Raw genomic sequence first — 17,721 nt, forward strand, 5'->3', positions numbered from 1 at the left:
AAGTTTTACTTTTTTTTTTTTTTTTTTAATTTCATGTTCTCTGTGTAGTGAAATCCTTTGTCTGGAGGCCTTGTCTGTTTTCTTAGTGGCAGTAAGTTTTCAGAAGTAGTTTAATCTGGCCAAAGTATTCCTGCATCTGTATTGTTTGGTTTCTGTCCTGTTTTTTAAATCAGATATACATGTTGCTGAGGCTGCTGTAGAGAGTTTGACATACTGCCAGCTGTGATATTGAGAAAAGGTAAGTGTTCATTCTAATTTTTTGTCTGTATTTTGATTTAATATCTCTGTAATCTGTGCAACTGTACTTATTCTTCTTCTTGTGTGTTATAGCTTTTCATTCTCTTAGTGTTGACCTCAGTTGTATTGAAATCCTTTGTCTGGATGCTTTGTCTGTTTTCTTAGGGGCCATACGTTTTCAGAACTATGTTAATCCAGCAAAGGTATTCCTGCATCTGTATTGTTTAGTTTCTGTCCTGTGTTTTAAATCAGATATACCTGTTGCTCAGGCTGCTGCAGAGAGCTTGATCTACTGCCAGCTTTGATATTGAGAAAAGATAAGTGTTCATTCTCATTTTTTGTCTGCATTTTGATTTAATATCTCTGTAATCTGTACAACTGTACTTATTCTTCTTCTTTTGTGTTATAGCTTTATATTTTCTTAGTGTTGACCTCAGTTGTAATGAAATCCTTTGTCTGGAGTCCTTGCCTGTTTTCTTAGTGGCAGTAGGTTTTCAGAACTAGGTTAATCCAGCCAAAGTATTCCTGCATCTGTATTGTTTGGTTTCTGTCCTGTGTTTTAAGTCAGATATACCTGTTTCTCTGGCTGCTGCAGATAGTTTGACCTACTGCCAGCTGTGATATTGAAAAAAGATAAGTGTTCATTCTCATTTTTTGTCTGCATTTTGTTTTAATATCTCTGTAATCTGTACAACTGTACTTATTCTTCTTCTTGTGTGTTATAGCTGTATATTCTCTTAGTGTTGACCTCAGTTGTAGTGAAATCCTTTGTCTGGAGGCCTTGTCTGTTTTCTTAGTGGCAGTAAGTTTTCAGAACTAGTTTAATCTGGCCAAAGTATTCCTGCATCTGTATTTTTTGGTTCTGTCCTGTGTATTAAATCTGATATACCTGTTGCTGAGACCGCTGCAGAGTGCTTGACCTACTGCCAGCTGTGATATTGAGAAAAGGTAAGTGTTCATTCTCATTTTTTGTCTGCATTTTGATCTAATATCTCTGTAATCTGTACAACTGTACTTATTCTTCTTCTTGTATGTTATAGCTGTATATTCTCTTAGTGTTGACCTTAGTTGTAGTGAAATCCTTTGTCTGGAGGCCTTGCCTGTTTTCTTAGTGGCAGTAAGTTTTCAGAACTAGTTTTATCTGGCCAAAGTATTCCTGCATATGTATTGTTTGGTTTCTGTCCTGTTTTTTAAATCAGATATACCTGTTGTTCAGGCTGCTGCAGAGAGTTTGACCTACTGCCAGCTATGATATTGAGAAAAGGTAAGTGTTCATTCTAATTTTTTGTCTGTATTTTGATTTAATATCTCTGTAATCTGTGCAACTGTACTTATTCTTCTTCTTGTGTGTTATAGCTTTTCATTCTCTTAGTGTTGACCTCAGTTGTATTGAAATCCTTTGTCTGGACGCTTTGTCTGTTTTCTTAGGGGCCATACATTTTCAGAACTATGTTAATCCAGCAAAGGTATTCCTGCATCTGTATTGTTTGGTTTCTGTCCTGTGTTTTAAATCAGATATACCTGTTGCTCAGGCTGCTGCAGAGAGCTTGACCTACTGCCAGCTGTGATATTGAGAAAAGATAAGTGTTCATTCTCATTTTTTGTCTGCATTTTGATTTAATATCTCTGTAATCTGTACAACTGTACTTATTCTTCTTCTTTTGTGTTATAGCTTTATATTTTCTTAGTGTTGACCTCAGTCGTAATGAAATCCTTTGTCTGGAGTCCTTGCCTGTTTTCTTAGTGGCAGTAGGTTTTCAGAACTAGGTTAATCCAGTTGTGAGTGTTCTGCCATTTCACACTGAATTGATCGAAGGAAGGACATTGAGGAAACTCAGAGCTATAATATATAACATTAAGTATCCTGTTTTTTGTTTATTTTGTTCTTTATTTCTTTGTTATGTATAACACTTTGTGTACTGTGTATTTTTCTAGCTAGTTTCACTGTGTGTGAGTTATTAACTGGAAATTGTCCACTTTTATTAAGCATCTGTTGGGTTGTTTCTGAAAACTTTTTGCAGTTAAACTCTTTTTTTTCTAGAAGCTCCTTTAGCTGTTTAAAACTTTCATTTAAAGGCTCACTGCTGCCTTTCAGCTGTGAGAAACATTTTTGCTGTTTGTTCTAAGTAGTGGGGATATTTGTAGCATTTCCATATTCAGACTTGTATTTGGGCCTAGTGTTTGTGGAGGCTGTGTGTCTGAGCACATATTCAGGGACATCTTGGTTTAGCTAAAGCCATCAGGCATTTCAGTGAGAGAGAATTGTTTGAAGTCATTGGCTGACTGAGGTCACCTGGACTACAGCTTAGACTAAGCACCTCATTGGTTCTTTTGAGATTTCTTTCTTAAAAGCCGTCTCAATTTTCAGCTTTCTGTTACCTAAGAAATTCAGTTGTGAGTGTTCTGCCATTTCACACTGAACTGATCGAAGGAAGGACATTGAGGAAACTCGAAGCTATAATATATAACATTAAGTATCCTGTTTTTTGTTTACTTTGTTCTTTATTTTTTTGTTATTTATAGCACTTTGTGTACTGTGTATTTTTCTAGCTAGTTTCACTGTGTGTGAGGTATTAACTGGAAATTGTCCACTTTTATTAAGCATCTTTTGGGTTGTTTCTGAAAACTTGTTGCAGTTAAACTCTTTTCTCTAGAGGCTCCTTTAGCTGTTTAAAACTTTCATTTAAAGGCTCACTGCTGCCTTTCAGCTGTGAGAAACATTTCTGCAGTTTGTTTCCCACCCTCCCTCCCTGTTGGTATATTGTTTTTATAGTTGGTGGCTTTGCAGTTGCTCACCCCTGGTGTAAATTTGATCTGTGACCCTCCTCCCAGTCTAGTGTCATTACCTCATTCTACCCAGTACAGGGAGAACATTTGAGAAGGCCAATCAGCTTAGTTTCTGCTACTCCTTTCTCTCTTTCCACTAAAAAAAAAAAAAAAAAAAAAAAAAATCTTCTTTTACTGTATTTGTGTTTCTTCCTACTTTATTTTGCTTTTGCGTCATCTTAAAAGTACTCAATTGTATTTATTACTGCTTGGTGTAACTCATTCTAAGCCTTTTAGTTTAAGCACTTGGGCTTCAGACCAGTTGTTTTACATTAAGAAGGTTTGTGGTCTGCACTGTAGTGGCAGAACAGGTAGCTTACATCCTTCTAAGTTGGAAACTGCTGATTGAGGGCTCAGTGTCTGTTATTCTAAAAGTGTATTAATTCTGGTTTAAGCACTTGGGCTTCAGGCCAGTTATTTTACATTAAGTCGGTTCGAGGTCTGCACTCTTGTGGGAGGAGAGGCTGGACTCTGCCCTTCTGAGCTGGGAATTTCTGGTTAAAGACTTATAGTGCCTGCATATTTGAACTGCTTCTTACTGAAATTGGTACACCTTGTTTGCTGTAGCATAGACTAGATCCAGTCCTGCTGAATCTAGCTTTGTTTGTATAACTTGAGCACTAATCCAGGCATTCTTTAAAGTATTCAATTGTATTTATTACTGCTTGGTAGTAACTTGATTAAAGTGTAGCTATCATTCTAATTCTTTTGGATTAAGCACTTGGGCTTCAGACCAGTTGTTTTACATTAGGAAGGTTTGTGGCCTGCACTCTAGTGGCAGGACAGGTAGCTTACATCCTTCTAAGTTGGGAACTGCTGATTGAGGGCTCAGTGTCTGTTATTCTAAAAGTGTATTAGTTCTGGTTTAAGCACTTGGGCTTCGGGCCAGTTATTTTACATTAAGAAGGTTCGTGGTCTGCACTCTTGTGGGAGGAGAGGCTGGACTCTGCCCTTCTGAGCTGGGAATTTCTGGTTAAAGACTTATAGTGCCTGCATATTTGAACAGTTTCTTACTGAAATTGGTACACCTTGTTTGCTGTAGTATAGACTAGACCCAGGACTGCTGAATCTAGCTTTGTTTGTATGCTTGTTGTTTGTTTGCTTGTTACTTCCCTGAAACTCTAATTTCACCTAAAATGTGGCTTTTCAGTGCTTCTGTGGATCCCTAGTGATATCTGCATTGCTTACTGTACTTATTTCCTTGTTTCACTTGAAAGAAAGTTACTGTTTGTCATTTTTGCATCTAAGTTACCTGTAACACATTGCATTTAAGTTACCTGGCACTTGCTCACTAAAGCAATTATATAAGTCAGCACTAAAAAATTAAAAGCACTACACAATCACAAACTCCCCTTGAGTACCTTGTTCCCCATTGGCCTTTTTTTTCAATTATAAAGGAATTCCAAATACTCTTCTAGCATGTCCAAAGGTCAGTTGTCAATCTCCTCTCCGGTCCAGCTGGTGAATCTGGGAATCTTGAGGCAATGTTACAACTGCCTCATGTACACAGATAACCCTCTCCTCTTCCCAACGAATTCCAACACATGTGAGAGATGCAACCATATAACCAAACTGGAGGCTAAGCTCTCTCAACTCAGTACTGGCGTAACCAGTCAGGAGGAGAAGGAAACCACACTCACTACAATTCCAGTCTCACATAGACCTACCACGACAGCAAACCAAACACATAAACACACAAAAACATACTCGGAGGCTCTAAATAAAAATCTACCTAAGCAGCAGAGACCTCCAAAGCAGACACCCAAGCAACCGCTACTCCAAAACAAAACACGTGCAACACATAGCTCACAAAGCCAGTGTGCAGAACAGTCACAGCCCTTAAGGCTAAACAACACGCCTGATACACTTGTAATAGGTGACTCTATCGTCAGGCACACTGACGTCCCACTCACCAGGCTGAACAAGGAGAAGGACACGGTGAGCTGCCTGTCGTGTGCTAGGATCTGCCACATAACACAAGCACTCAGGTCACTCCAAGGCAAGTACAAATATGACTCAGTCATTGTTCATGCTGGTGTGAATGACCTGAGACATACCTCCCTGGACTACATGAAAAGAGACATAGAGGAGCTCTCTGACCATGTAGCCCAGGCCGGTATGACCCTGACCTTGAGTAGCATCTTACCCTCACCAAGAATTATGCCACAATATGAAGACAAGATGATCAATTTCAACAATTGGCTTAAGTATTAGTGTTATTCAAAGGGGATCCAATGCCTGTCAGCCTGGGATGACATGCTCGACAAGCCACGATGCTTCGCTAGGGACGGCTTGCACCTGTCACCCCTGGGCTTTCAGATATTGGCAAAGGCTCTTGCTACCCCCATAGTGCCTTTTTTAGGCAAGGCTCAAAAGACAAACCCACCTCCATAGGTATCACAAGGGATAAGAAATTAAGAGTAATGCTACTCAACGCCAGAAGTCTAAACCTCAAGATGCATGCACTCAAAACTCTCCTTAGCATGGAGAACATCGATATCTGTGCAGTAACAGAAACCTGGTTCAAGGCTCCCAAGAGCACCCCAGCACTACCAGGTTATACCTCATACCATGCTTTTCGGCCCCAAAACTTGGACTGAACCACAAAAGGAGGGGGAGTATCAATATTCGTCAAAGATACCCACACCTCCAGGTTGATAGCACGAAGCATCAGAGACTATCCATGTGCAACTAACAGTGGGTAAAACTGCCTTCCAGTTTATAGCCTGCTACAGACTACCCTCCCAAACCCAGGAACCCCACTTGGGCTTCCTGAGAATAATGGAAAATATTAAGGTATCTCCAAACACCATTATATTGGGCGACTTCAACTACCCAAACATAGACTGGGAGCATTACTCTAGCTCCAACACCCTAGCCTAAAGGTTCCTAGAATTTATAAACTCAAATGCTATGGAACAACTTGTTACCACTCCCACAAGAGGGGAAAACATACTGGACCTGATCATCACCAACATGGGGACTCTATGCTCCAGACCAGAAGTGTATCCCTCACTGGTAAGATCAGTCCATAAACTAATCTCTCTGGATATTCACATCCCGACCCCACTCCCTGCCCAGAAAACCACAGTGAAAAACTTCTCTAAAGCAAATTTCACACTCCTCAAAACCAAGGTGGAATCCTTTAAAGCCCCTGGGCCTGTGGAAAATATGGCCTAGACCGCAGAATCCTTTATAAATGCATTCTATGAACACCTTCAGGAATGCATGGATCATGCAATCCCAAATAAAACCAAAACCCAATCCTCCAAAGGCAGACGTCCTGTCTGGTGGACCCCAGCCATAAACAAACTATACAACAGAAGGAGGAAGCTACTACATGACAGAGCAAAATCCCAAAAAGGGAAGGCATCTCTGATCAGTATTAGCAAAAAAACTAAGGGCACTCATAAAATCGTCTAAGGCCAGCTTCGAGAGAAAAATTGCACAGAACACTAAGGATAATCACAAGGCTTTCTTTAGTTATGTTAGGAACCTGGGTGGGAATTCCCAGATATGCTCAGAATTAGTCCAAAATGACAAAAAATACACCGAACCCACAGACATTGCCAACATCCTAGCTGACAGATTCAGCACAAACTTCTCCCCCCACCCACCAAAAGGGCTAATATCTATCCCAGCAGAGTGCTTCCCCCCTGACATCTCAGATGCTCAAGTAAGAACTGCCCACTCCAAAGCAAGAAACACAGCATCAATGGGACCAGATGGTGTCCCGGGCTGTGTCCTACATGAATTCCAAGAAGAGCTAAACCCAAACATAAAACTACTGTTCAATCTCAGCCTTACTACAGGATATGTACCCAAAGAGTGGCATACAGCAACAGTGGTCCCTCTCCACAAAGGTAGTCCCTCAACGGATCCTGGAAACTATCGCCCCATAAGTCTCACTAGCTTGGTCTGCAAAGCTATGGAAAGGATCATCATGGACCTTATAAATAAAGATATTGGGGACCTGCAGACACTGGATCCTACCCAGTTCGGCTTTGTTAAGGGCAGATCCTGCCTCTTGAACCTGGTCGATTTCTTTGAAACAGTCACCAAGGCCATTGACGAGGGGAAGGTGGTCCACACAGCCTACCTGGACCTCGCAAAAGCCTTTGATACAATACCCCACTCGGGCATTATAGATAAGGTCACCAGCTTAAATATAAACCCCTATGTCACTAGATGGGTTGCAAACTGGCTCAAGGACAGAACCCACATGGTTAGAATAGCTGGAGCCATGTCAGACTCCAAACCAGTTACAAGTGGCGTCCCACAAGGCTCAGTCCTGGGACCTCTCTTGTTCAGTATATATTTCTCGGAGGTACAGGCCAACATGGAAGGACTGTGGCTGACCAAGTTAATAGATGACTGCAAACTGGGCACCATAATAGACTCTCCAGCCGACACAAGCATCCTCCAAAAGGGCCTCATAGAAACAGACAACTGGTGCCAGAGCCATGGCCTCAAGCTAAATGCCAAAAAGTGTATAGTCATCCCCTTTGGCAAAAGCAAAGTGCCCACAAATTGCCACATAGGTGGTAATCCATTAAGTACAGAAGAAGTAATTAGGGACCTGGGGACCCAAGTTGATAGCAATCTCTCATTTGACAACCATGTGGCCAAAGTGGTTAGAAAAACATTTTATATAGCCCACCTAATCATGAAGGGATTCACATCTAGATCAGGGGAGGTCATCGTGCCTCTTTACTCATCCCTCATCAGGCCCATAATTGAGTACAATGCCCCTTTTGGGATGTACCTTACCAGACACCTGCAGCAACTGGAAATACCGCAAAAGTACCTCACCAAGAGGATCAAGGTGCTTAAACAGATGCCGTATGCTGCCCGGTTAAAGAAACTCCAGCTCTACTCAGTAGCATACCACCTGCTCAGAGGTGATCTGTGCCTGACGTATAAAGCCATGTCCAACCCGGAATTAATGGACATGCTGCACCTCAGAAAATCCAAATCCCATAGAGCTATGCGCTCGAGGGACTTGAACCTCAGTACTGAAATAAATAGGACATGCTGGAGGGACAGATTCATAACCCAGAGGCTCCCTTCACTCTGGAATAAAATCCCAGTCCAGGTTAGGCAGAGTCCCTCATTGACTCTTTTCAAGAGGAATCTTGATGAGTGGATGGTAGATCATAGGTTTACCCCGGGTATCACTTCTGTGTCACTGTTAGACAGAGGCACAGTATACTAACCTTGAAAAAGGGCATAGCAAAATTAATTTAATATGGGTGGCGAAAGCCATACACACTCTGGCTAGGCTTATAAATGCCCTAGGGCAGATAGCCTAGTATGAACCTATGAACCTATAAATACATGAAAACATACTTGGAGGCTCAAAATAAAAAACTGCAAAAGCAACAGAGCCCTTCAAAGCAGACATCCAAGTAACCTCCACCCCCCCCAACACAAACCACGAAACACATACTTCACAAAGTCAGTGTGCCATGCAATCACAGCCCTCAAGGCAAAATAACATACCCAACATACTAGTAATAGGTGACTCTATAGTCAGGCACGCTGACGTCCCACTCACTAGGCTGAATAAGGAGAAGGTTACTGTTAGCTGCCTGTCGGGTGCCAGGATCTGCCACATAACACAAGCACTCAGGTCACTCCAGAACAAGTACAAATATGACTCTGTCATTGTCCATGTTGGTGTGAATGACCTGAGCTGTACATCCCTGGACTACATGAAAAGAGACATGGAAAAGGTCTCTGATCACATAGCCCAGGCCGGTATGACCCTGACCCTGAGTAGCATCCTGCCCTCTCCAAGAATGGTACCACGGTTTAAAGAAAAAATGATCAATTTCAACAATTGGCTAAGTTTCTGGTGTCATTCAAAGGGGATCCAGTGTCTGTCTGCCTGGGATGACATGCTCGACCAGCCACGCTGCTTCACTAGAGACGGCTTGCACCTGTCACCCTTAGGCTTTTGAATACTGGCCAAGGCTCTTGCCACCCCCATATTGCCTTTTTTAGGCAAGGCTCAAAAGACAAACTCACCACCGTAAATAGCACAAGTAACAAAAATCTGAGGGTAATACAATTCAATGGCAGAAGTCTAAACCTCAAAATGCATGCACTTGAGGCATTCCTCAGTATGGAGAAAATCGATATATGTGCAGTAACAGAAACCTGGTTTAAGGCTCCAGAGAGCACCCCAGCACTACCAGGCTACAACTTATACCATACATTTTGGCCACAGAACCTGGACCGAAATACATAAGGTGGGGGAGTATCCATATTCATTGAGGATACCCACACCTCCAGGTTAGTGGCACAACATGATGCTTCAGAGATTATCCACGTGCTACTAACAATGGGAAAAACTGCAATTCAAATTGTAGCTTGCTACAGATCACCCACCATGTCCCAGGACCCCCATTCTGCATTTCTGGAAACACTGGGTAACATAAAGGTCCTACCAAACACCCTAATATTGGGTGATTTTAACTACCCAAACATTAACTGGGAGAACTACTCAAGTACTAACTCCCTTGCCCAAAACTTCCTAGAATTTATAAACTCAAATGCCCTGGAAAAACTGGTCAACTCTCCCACCATAGGTGACAACATATTGAACCTGGTCATCACCAACCCCTCACTGGTTAGATCCGACCATAAACAAATAACTTTGGATATCCACATTCCACCCCCAACCCCGGGCAAGGAAACCACCATGAAAAGCTTTTCAAAAGCAAACTTCACGTTACTTAAGACGGAGGTGGAAAGTTTCAAAGCCCCCATGCTAAAGGATAACGTTGTCCAAGCCACAAAATCCTTTACTAATGCATTCTACTGGCACCTACAAGAATGCATGGATTGTGCTATCCCAAGCAAAACCAAGAATCACTCCTCCAAGAAAAGGAAACCAGTCTGGTGGACCCCTGCCATAAACAAGCTATACAACAGAAGGAGGAAACTAGTATTGAAAAGAGTAAAATCCCAAGAAGGGAATACATTCCTGATCAGTATCAGCAAGAAACTATGATCCCTCATAAAATCGTCCAAGGCGAGCTTTGAAAGAAAACTTGCCAAAGACTCCAAAGATAACCACAAGGCATTCTTTAGCTATGTCAAGAATCTAAGTGGCAATACTCAGATCTGCTCGGAGTTAGTGCAGAATGGCACAAGATATACTGTACCAATCAATATTGCCAACATCCTGGCAGACAGGTTCAGTGCAAATTTCACCCCCCTCTCGCCCCCAAAAGAGCCCATAAACATACCAGAAGAATGTAGAGCCACTGAAATCACAGACACTCAGGTTAAAATAGCCCTCTCCAAAGCCAAAATCACAGCATCAATGGGACTGGACGGTGTCCCAGGCTGTATCCTACACGAGCTCAAAGATGAATTAACCCCTCATCTAAACACACTGTTCAAACTGAGCCTCTCCACAGGCTATGTACCAACAGAGTGGTGCACAGCAACAGTTATTCCGGTCCACAAAGGTGGAACCACAACAGACCCCAGGGACTATTGCCCTATAAGCTGACTAGCTTGGTCTGCAAGGCTATGGAGTGCATCATCATGGAACTCATTAACAGAGACATTGGGAACCTCCAAACACTGGACCCTACCCAGTTCGGCTTTGTTAAGGGCAGATCATGCCTCCTAAACCTGGTGGACTTCTTTGAGACAGTTACCAAGGCTATAGATGAGGGAAAGGTGGTACACACAGCCTACCTAGACCTCGCAAAGGCCTTCGACATCTTTCCCCATTCTGGTATTATAGACAAGCTCACCAGCCTGAACATAAACCCCTATGTCACAAGATGGGTTGCCAGTTGGCTCCTGGACAGAACCCACATGGTGAGAGTTATGGGAGTAGGTCTGACTCTAAACCGGTTACAAGTGGTGTTCCCCAGGGCTCAGTCCTAGGACCCCTCCTGTTTGGCATATACTTTTTAGAGGTACAGACAAGCACAGGAGGACTATGGCTGACCAGGTTCGCAGATGACTGCAAACTAGGGGCTATAATTGACTCACTGGCTGACACAGACATCCTCCAAAAGAGTCTCACTGAGACAGATACTTGGTGTCAAAATCATGGCCTCAAGCTAAATGCCAAAAAGTGCATAGCTATTCCCTTTGGAAATAACAAAGTACCCACAAACTACCACATAGGTGGTAGTCCCCTAAATACAGAAAACGTAATAAGGGATCTGGGGACCCAAGTAGATAGTAATCTCTCCTTTGATAATCACATTGCCAAAGTGGTTAGAAAATCCTTCTATGTGGCCCACCTAATCACAAAAGGGTTTTCATCCAGATCAAAAGAGGTCATTGTGCCCCTCTACTCATCAGACCCATCATAGAGTACAATGCCACATTTGGGATGTACCTTACAAGATACCTGAAACAGCTGGAAAGACCACAGAAGTACCTCACCAAGAGGATCACTGGCCTCAAACAGATGCCCTATGCAGCTCGACTGAAGAAACTCCAGCTGTACTCGGTTGCATATCACCTGCTCAGAGGTGATCTCTGCCTGCCATATAAGACCATGTCCAACCCAGAATTGATGGACATGCTCCAGATAAAGAAAACCTTATCCCCTCAAGCCACACGCTCTAGAGATCTAAATCTCACCACAACAATAAATAGGATGTGCTGGAGGGATAGATTCCTGTCCCAGAGACTTTCCATGCTTTGGAACAAGATTCCAATCTACATTAGGCAGAGCTCCTCACTAGCACTCTTCAAGAGAAACCTTGACGAGTGGAAGGGAAACAAAATGTTTACCCTGGGGATCACTTCTGTGGCTTTGCTGGACAGAGGCACAGGGAACTAATCTAAGGGGGTGGTGAAAGCCAACACATTCTGGCTAGGCTTATAAATGCCTTCAGGCAGATAGCCTAGTACCTACCTATGAACCTATGAACCTATGACATAGCATATCTATTGGCTGATAAATTCAGCTCAGACTACACCCCTCCCCCAATCCCCACCCCAGCTCCACTAGATGAAATCCTCTGCAATATACTTCCCTCAGCAATAATCAGAGACCAGGTGCTGTCAGCAGTTGCTAAAGCCAAGAGCACTCCATTCATGGGTCCCAGCAGCATTCCTGTCTGCCTCTTGAACAATCTAAAGCATGACCTATCAGCACCACTTGAGGCACTCTTCACTACAGCTTTGAAACAGACTATATTCCAAGTGATTGGAGGATTGCAACAGTCATTCCCCTCCACAAGGCCAGACTATTTACTGACGCAGGTAACTATAGATCCATCAGTCTAACAAGTCTAATGTGCAAAGCCATGGAACTAATTATCATAGAAATGATAAAGTCCACTTGCAACCCACAGACACTGGACCCATCCCAATTTGGCTTTTTTTAAGGGAAGGTCTTGCCTACTTAACCTGGTAGATGTCTTTTACAGGGTCAGCAAGGCAATGGACTAGAGTAAAACAGTGCCTACTGTGTATTTTGACCTGACTAAGGCATTCAGTAACATCCACACTCTGGCATTGTTGACAAGCTATCTGAGCTAGGCATAAATGCTTACATAACTTGCTGGATTTCTGCCTGGCTCACAGACAGGACCCAAGAAGTCAGCATCGGTGAGACCACTTCCACCAAGAGACTTGTCAGCAACAGAGTACTCCAGAGTTTTGTGCTGGGCTTGCTTCTGCTTGACATCTACTTCTCAGAACTCAAGGCTAATGTTAAAGGCCTCTGGATCACAAAGTTTGTAGATGACTGTAAATTGGGAGCTTTTATAAAGTTCACCAAGACATCAACATCTTGCACATGGGTGTAATACAGAAAAATTACTTGTGCCATAGCCATGGCCTAAAACTTAATGCCAGAAATGAAATATAATGCCCTTTGTGGATCTCTCAGTACAAGTTAATTACTCCATCAATAATCAGGGAGGATATATTGACAGTAATCTGGTCTTTAACCAAACGTAGTTAAGATAATAAAAAAAATCATTCTATGTTTCCCACCTTATAGGTAAGGGTATGGTCTGGTCCAAGGAAGCAACACTCTATTCGGCCCTTATCAGACCTGTCATTGAATACTATGTCCCCTTTTGCATGTATCTAACCAGACACTTGCAAATGTTAGAATGCTCACAAAAGCTTTTTACCAGGAGAATTCAGAGTATGAATACCCTGTCCTACACTAATTGTCTAAAAGCTCAGTCTCTGAGGTGAACTTTGTCTGGCTTACAGGTTTTCTTCAGACCCAGACCTGATGGACCTATTGCACATGGGTAAAACAATGAGCACCAGAAACACTAGATCCAGGGATCTGGATATCATTTGTTACAAAAAATAGAACATGCTGGAGAGACAGATGTGTCCCAGAGGTTCCCTGCATAGGTTCATAGGTTCATGGCTAGGTACTAGGCTAACATTGTGGAATAGTCTCACCATCCATGTAAAACAGACTTTATCCCTGACCCTACTGAAGGAAAATCTTGACAATTGTATGGGGAATTATAAATTTACCTGTGGTCTGGTTCCTATGTCTCTTATAGACAGATACCATCAAGAAGAAAGGTATTACTCTAACTAATCCCCCCCGCTACAAATCCTTAGTTAGCTCCCTACTAATATGCCTCAGCTGTATAGACACCCATGATACTTGGGACCCAATTCAATTGGGGTTCAAGGCTAAGCTTGTAAGGGCCCTAGTGGTTATTAGCGTAGTAAAAACCTATGAACATATGAACCTGAAAACATGGACCTTTTAGAGTAAAACCACTCATTGATATGCGTACCCAATATAGGTCAAGCCTGCTCCTTCACAGGTAATAACCTAAAGGTAGACTTGATATCAAAGTTATCCAACCAAAGAATCTTGAATGTTTTGATCAGCCTCATCACCTCATCCACAGATGAATATTGTACCTTAATGTCCACCCTGTCAATATAGGTATTGACTGAATCACCTTCTGATGAATTAGTATAAATTCACCTGGCAATTTATCGGACACCAGTCCCAGGAGGGATATGCAATAAACACTAAATATAGGAAACTTGAAGGGACTTAGTAATTTATCTGTGGCCCATTATTTATCCCCAAATTTCTGAACTACCTCTTCCTTCCCTATCACTGAGTTCAATCTGCAATGAATGAAGGAGCTCCTGAAGGAGCTGTCCTAACTGACTAGGATTATTGGGTAAATGCACCCCCCCTAGGCTGGCAACAACTCAAAAGGGATTCCCTCCCATGGCATCTCTTTGACTATCTACCTGTCTCCTTACACCCTCCAATCCCTACCTTGGCCCACATCCATCAATTCTCTGTCAACTCAATGCATCCTTCTTTTGGCAGTTGATCACAGGAAGCAGGCCTAAACAAGGGACACATGCGAGGGAACCTACAAATAGGTTTCCCTGCCTCCAATTGTTCCTTCATTACACTGCCTAACATATCCAGCATGATTCCCATCCACATATAAGGATGTCTATGCTCCCAGATCAATGGTGTATCCAATGCCCTAAACTTACAATAGCCATAATTCTACCTTAGCCAGTTGTTACTATCCCTGTTAAAAAATATGATAAAATCTATAATGCATGTTTGATCTCCTTGTCAAGTATGACCTCTATAAAAAACGAATTCCAATACCCATTTATCCCACATTCATGGCTTGTATCTCCCTGATCCTCTCTTTCCCAACATAACCAGGGCTGTTGCACTCCTTGACTTCATGGTGACTCAGCATTGGCTACCCACTGCACACCCTCAGTGTCTATGCCATCAAAAACCTCAACAAACTCTCTTCTCCACATCTTGCCATTTACAACTTGTGAGATGTGCTCTGCAGTAAAGACTGGCTACTAAGATCCCCCACTCTGTGAGCCATTTTGGAAGGCCCTTGGTGGACCATATTGTACTACCTGGATGTAGAGTTGGCAAATTATGGTTTCCTTCTGAAGCAGTTCTCACTCCTGCCAACTCTACATCCATATGTCCAGCCTCAGATCCCTTAATGAGATGCCCTCCTGTTCTTAAGTTCCCTAGCAAGCTCTGGAATCTGCACCTATCCCTGAATTCCTGTCCTATACCAGTGCAAGTAAGTATGCATCAGACATCATATTACCCAGATCCCCTTGCTCAGTAAACACCTTAATATCAGTACCTGCCAATAGCTGCTGAGTAGTTGAGGACATCTCAGATGGGTTCCTCTGCCCCTCATCATATCATGCTGGCTCCTGTTTCTTTTCTATACTCATCAGTGCTATAGCCCTTTAAGCTCTTCTATTTCATTTGGTATAGACTCAGAGGACACAGTAACTAACTGCTTCTCCCAACCTCATTGCTTCCTTCCACCACTTGATGCTTCTACCTGGATGGCCTGTGCTGTGCTTGCCCCTGTGCTCGAGCCCTTTGAAACAGTTAATTTGCCTGGGTGACCAACTCTTGCCACTGCTTTGCTAAATCCTTCGCTTGTGCCATCCTGCCTGAAAAGAAAACATGAAAAGAAACACAATTGCATTAGCAATTGGACAAACCCTGACAATGCTGTACTGTCTTAATACCCTGTAATATACTTGTAAATACTTTGGTTAAAGGACAGTGATTAACAATATATAAGTTTCCTAATTATCCAAATAAACTTCGATCACTTGATAATGACTTGACTGCACTAGGCCACACCATAGGTACTTGGGGCTGAGAAAACCTAACCCTATACCACAAGAACTCTCATAATGCCATAACCCACTACCCCCTGCCAAACATCAAAAATCTCCAACCAAGCTAACTAAATAAATTACCGCTAACTCCCTGTATCAAAAAAACAGCCTCGTGCCAACCCTTAATGAATATCTGTGCTGGTAACCACTGCATCAGTACATAATCCTTGGCTATACCTCTCAACTGTCCAGATTTGTTGAGAAAACAGATCCTGCCTCATATTTAAAACTATTCCTTATAAAAGTTGAGGTTCCCTGGCAAATCAGCAAAGATTAAATTTATTAAATAAGGATAACCATCTGAGATTCAGATTTTATATCCCTCAGAAAATACATGCTAAAACAAACTTTTACTATTGTAAGTGTGTAAGTTACTAAGATCAGTATTAAAAATCCCTTTCTTCTGGCCAAATGTGAAGTGGTCAGCTTATGTTTGTTCACTGCCACATACTCTCAAGCAAACCAGGACTCTAAGGCAAGAAACAAATATATGCCCCATGAAAACTAGAATAACTTTAGTTAAGAAATCCATAAGTCCAGATGGAAATTCAGTGGAATATATCGAAATTAATCTCTCTATCTCTCTCTCTTTAAAAAAAAGAGCTACTCATTTACCACAACTGCATCTTAAGACAATTGAAGCAGACATGTTACTTCAGCCACCATCCCAGTATTCCTTAGTGTCATGTGGGAATTTTTTTGTATAAAATTGTTGAATGTCCGTCTTCACTCCAGCCCAACAATCTACCAATGAATAGATTGCAACCAACAGATCGAAAATAACTATCTACTACCCTTCACTCCACTCTCATATCCTCTCTTACCTTACAGAAAATCAGGACCACATTTGCAAGAGGAGCAGAGTGTGTCATTGCCTGGCAAGCCCCGGCACATGTCTGTATAATGTCACCACATCAATGTCTATCTCCTAAAGCATACACAGCCATACTGCTCACTGCAATGCTCGCACAAAAGCCTCCTTCCTTCTGCATAAAATTATCATATAACATCACTGATACTATCATAAATTACACCACAATTTTAGACTATCCAGAGCTTGAAGCTAATCTGTCTGACAAGAACAATAAGAAAACCATTCTTACTCATGGCTAATCATAACTACCTAGACAAGTTTCAGTCTAACAGCCATAAAACTAAGAACTAAAATTTACAATGTAACTAGTTAAACTATTATATTCTATATAAAATTCAGGTTGTCATGAAACTATAACAATGTTTGGCACTAATTAATTGCCTACACCATAAATCTATCTATATATTGTTACCAGATAAAAAAAATATAAATTTCACTCCTATTGCAAAATTTACTATATAGATACCTTCCCACTTTTACAAGTCTTCTATTTACTTCAAGCCAAGTGAAAGAAACCCGGAACTCACCTTCTGTGAACAAAACAAATACCTGAACCTGACTACCAAACCTTAGCCGATCACCTGGACACCACAGTCTCTGCCAACATAATATCTAGTGCCAAAGAGAACTCCCGTCCCTTAAGCCTGCATTTATATATTCTCAGTGCCTCTTCCATGTATGTCTAGTAACTTCATTCACACTCCCCAACCTGCTAAACTAAACTAACTTCAAGGCATAGCCTAGTGACAAATCAGTCAGCCAGGCAAACTCCATTTTTGATCACTTATAGATGTTGCAGGATTAACACATCATTTGGCTGAAAAAAAAAAAGTAAATGGCTGGCAGACATTGATAACAGACATCTGATCTTTGGATATATAGTGATATAGTTGTGGGACAGCAGTGATATGTGATTTTACAACTTGATCATTAATTTAAGTGTTGTATGTTTCATCTTGAATTTAGAATTTGCTGTCTGTCAAACATGAAGTGTTATTAGTGACCAAGCTGCAGCAGAAATTAAAGGTGGGAAGAATTTGACTCTATTTTTTTCCAGCGGTATGTGTGGAATCAGTAGCAGCTTATTTTTGGAA

This window comes from Protopterus annectens, chromosome 3.part0, assembly GCF_019279795.1.
Source record: "Protopterus annectens isolate FY-2018-M chromosome 3.part0, PAN1.0, whole genome shotgun sequence".
Lineage (NCBI taxonomy): Eukaryota > Metazoa > Chordata > Ceratodontiformes > Protopteridae > Protopterus > Protopterus annectens.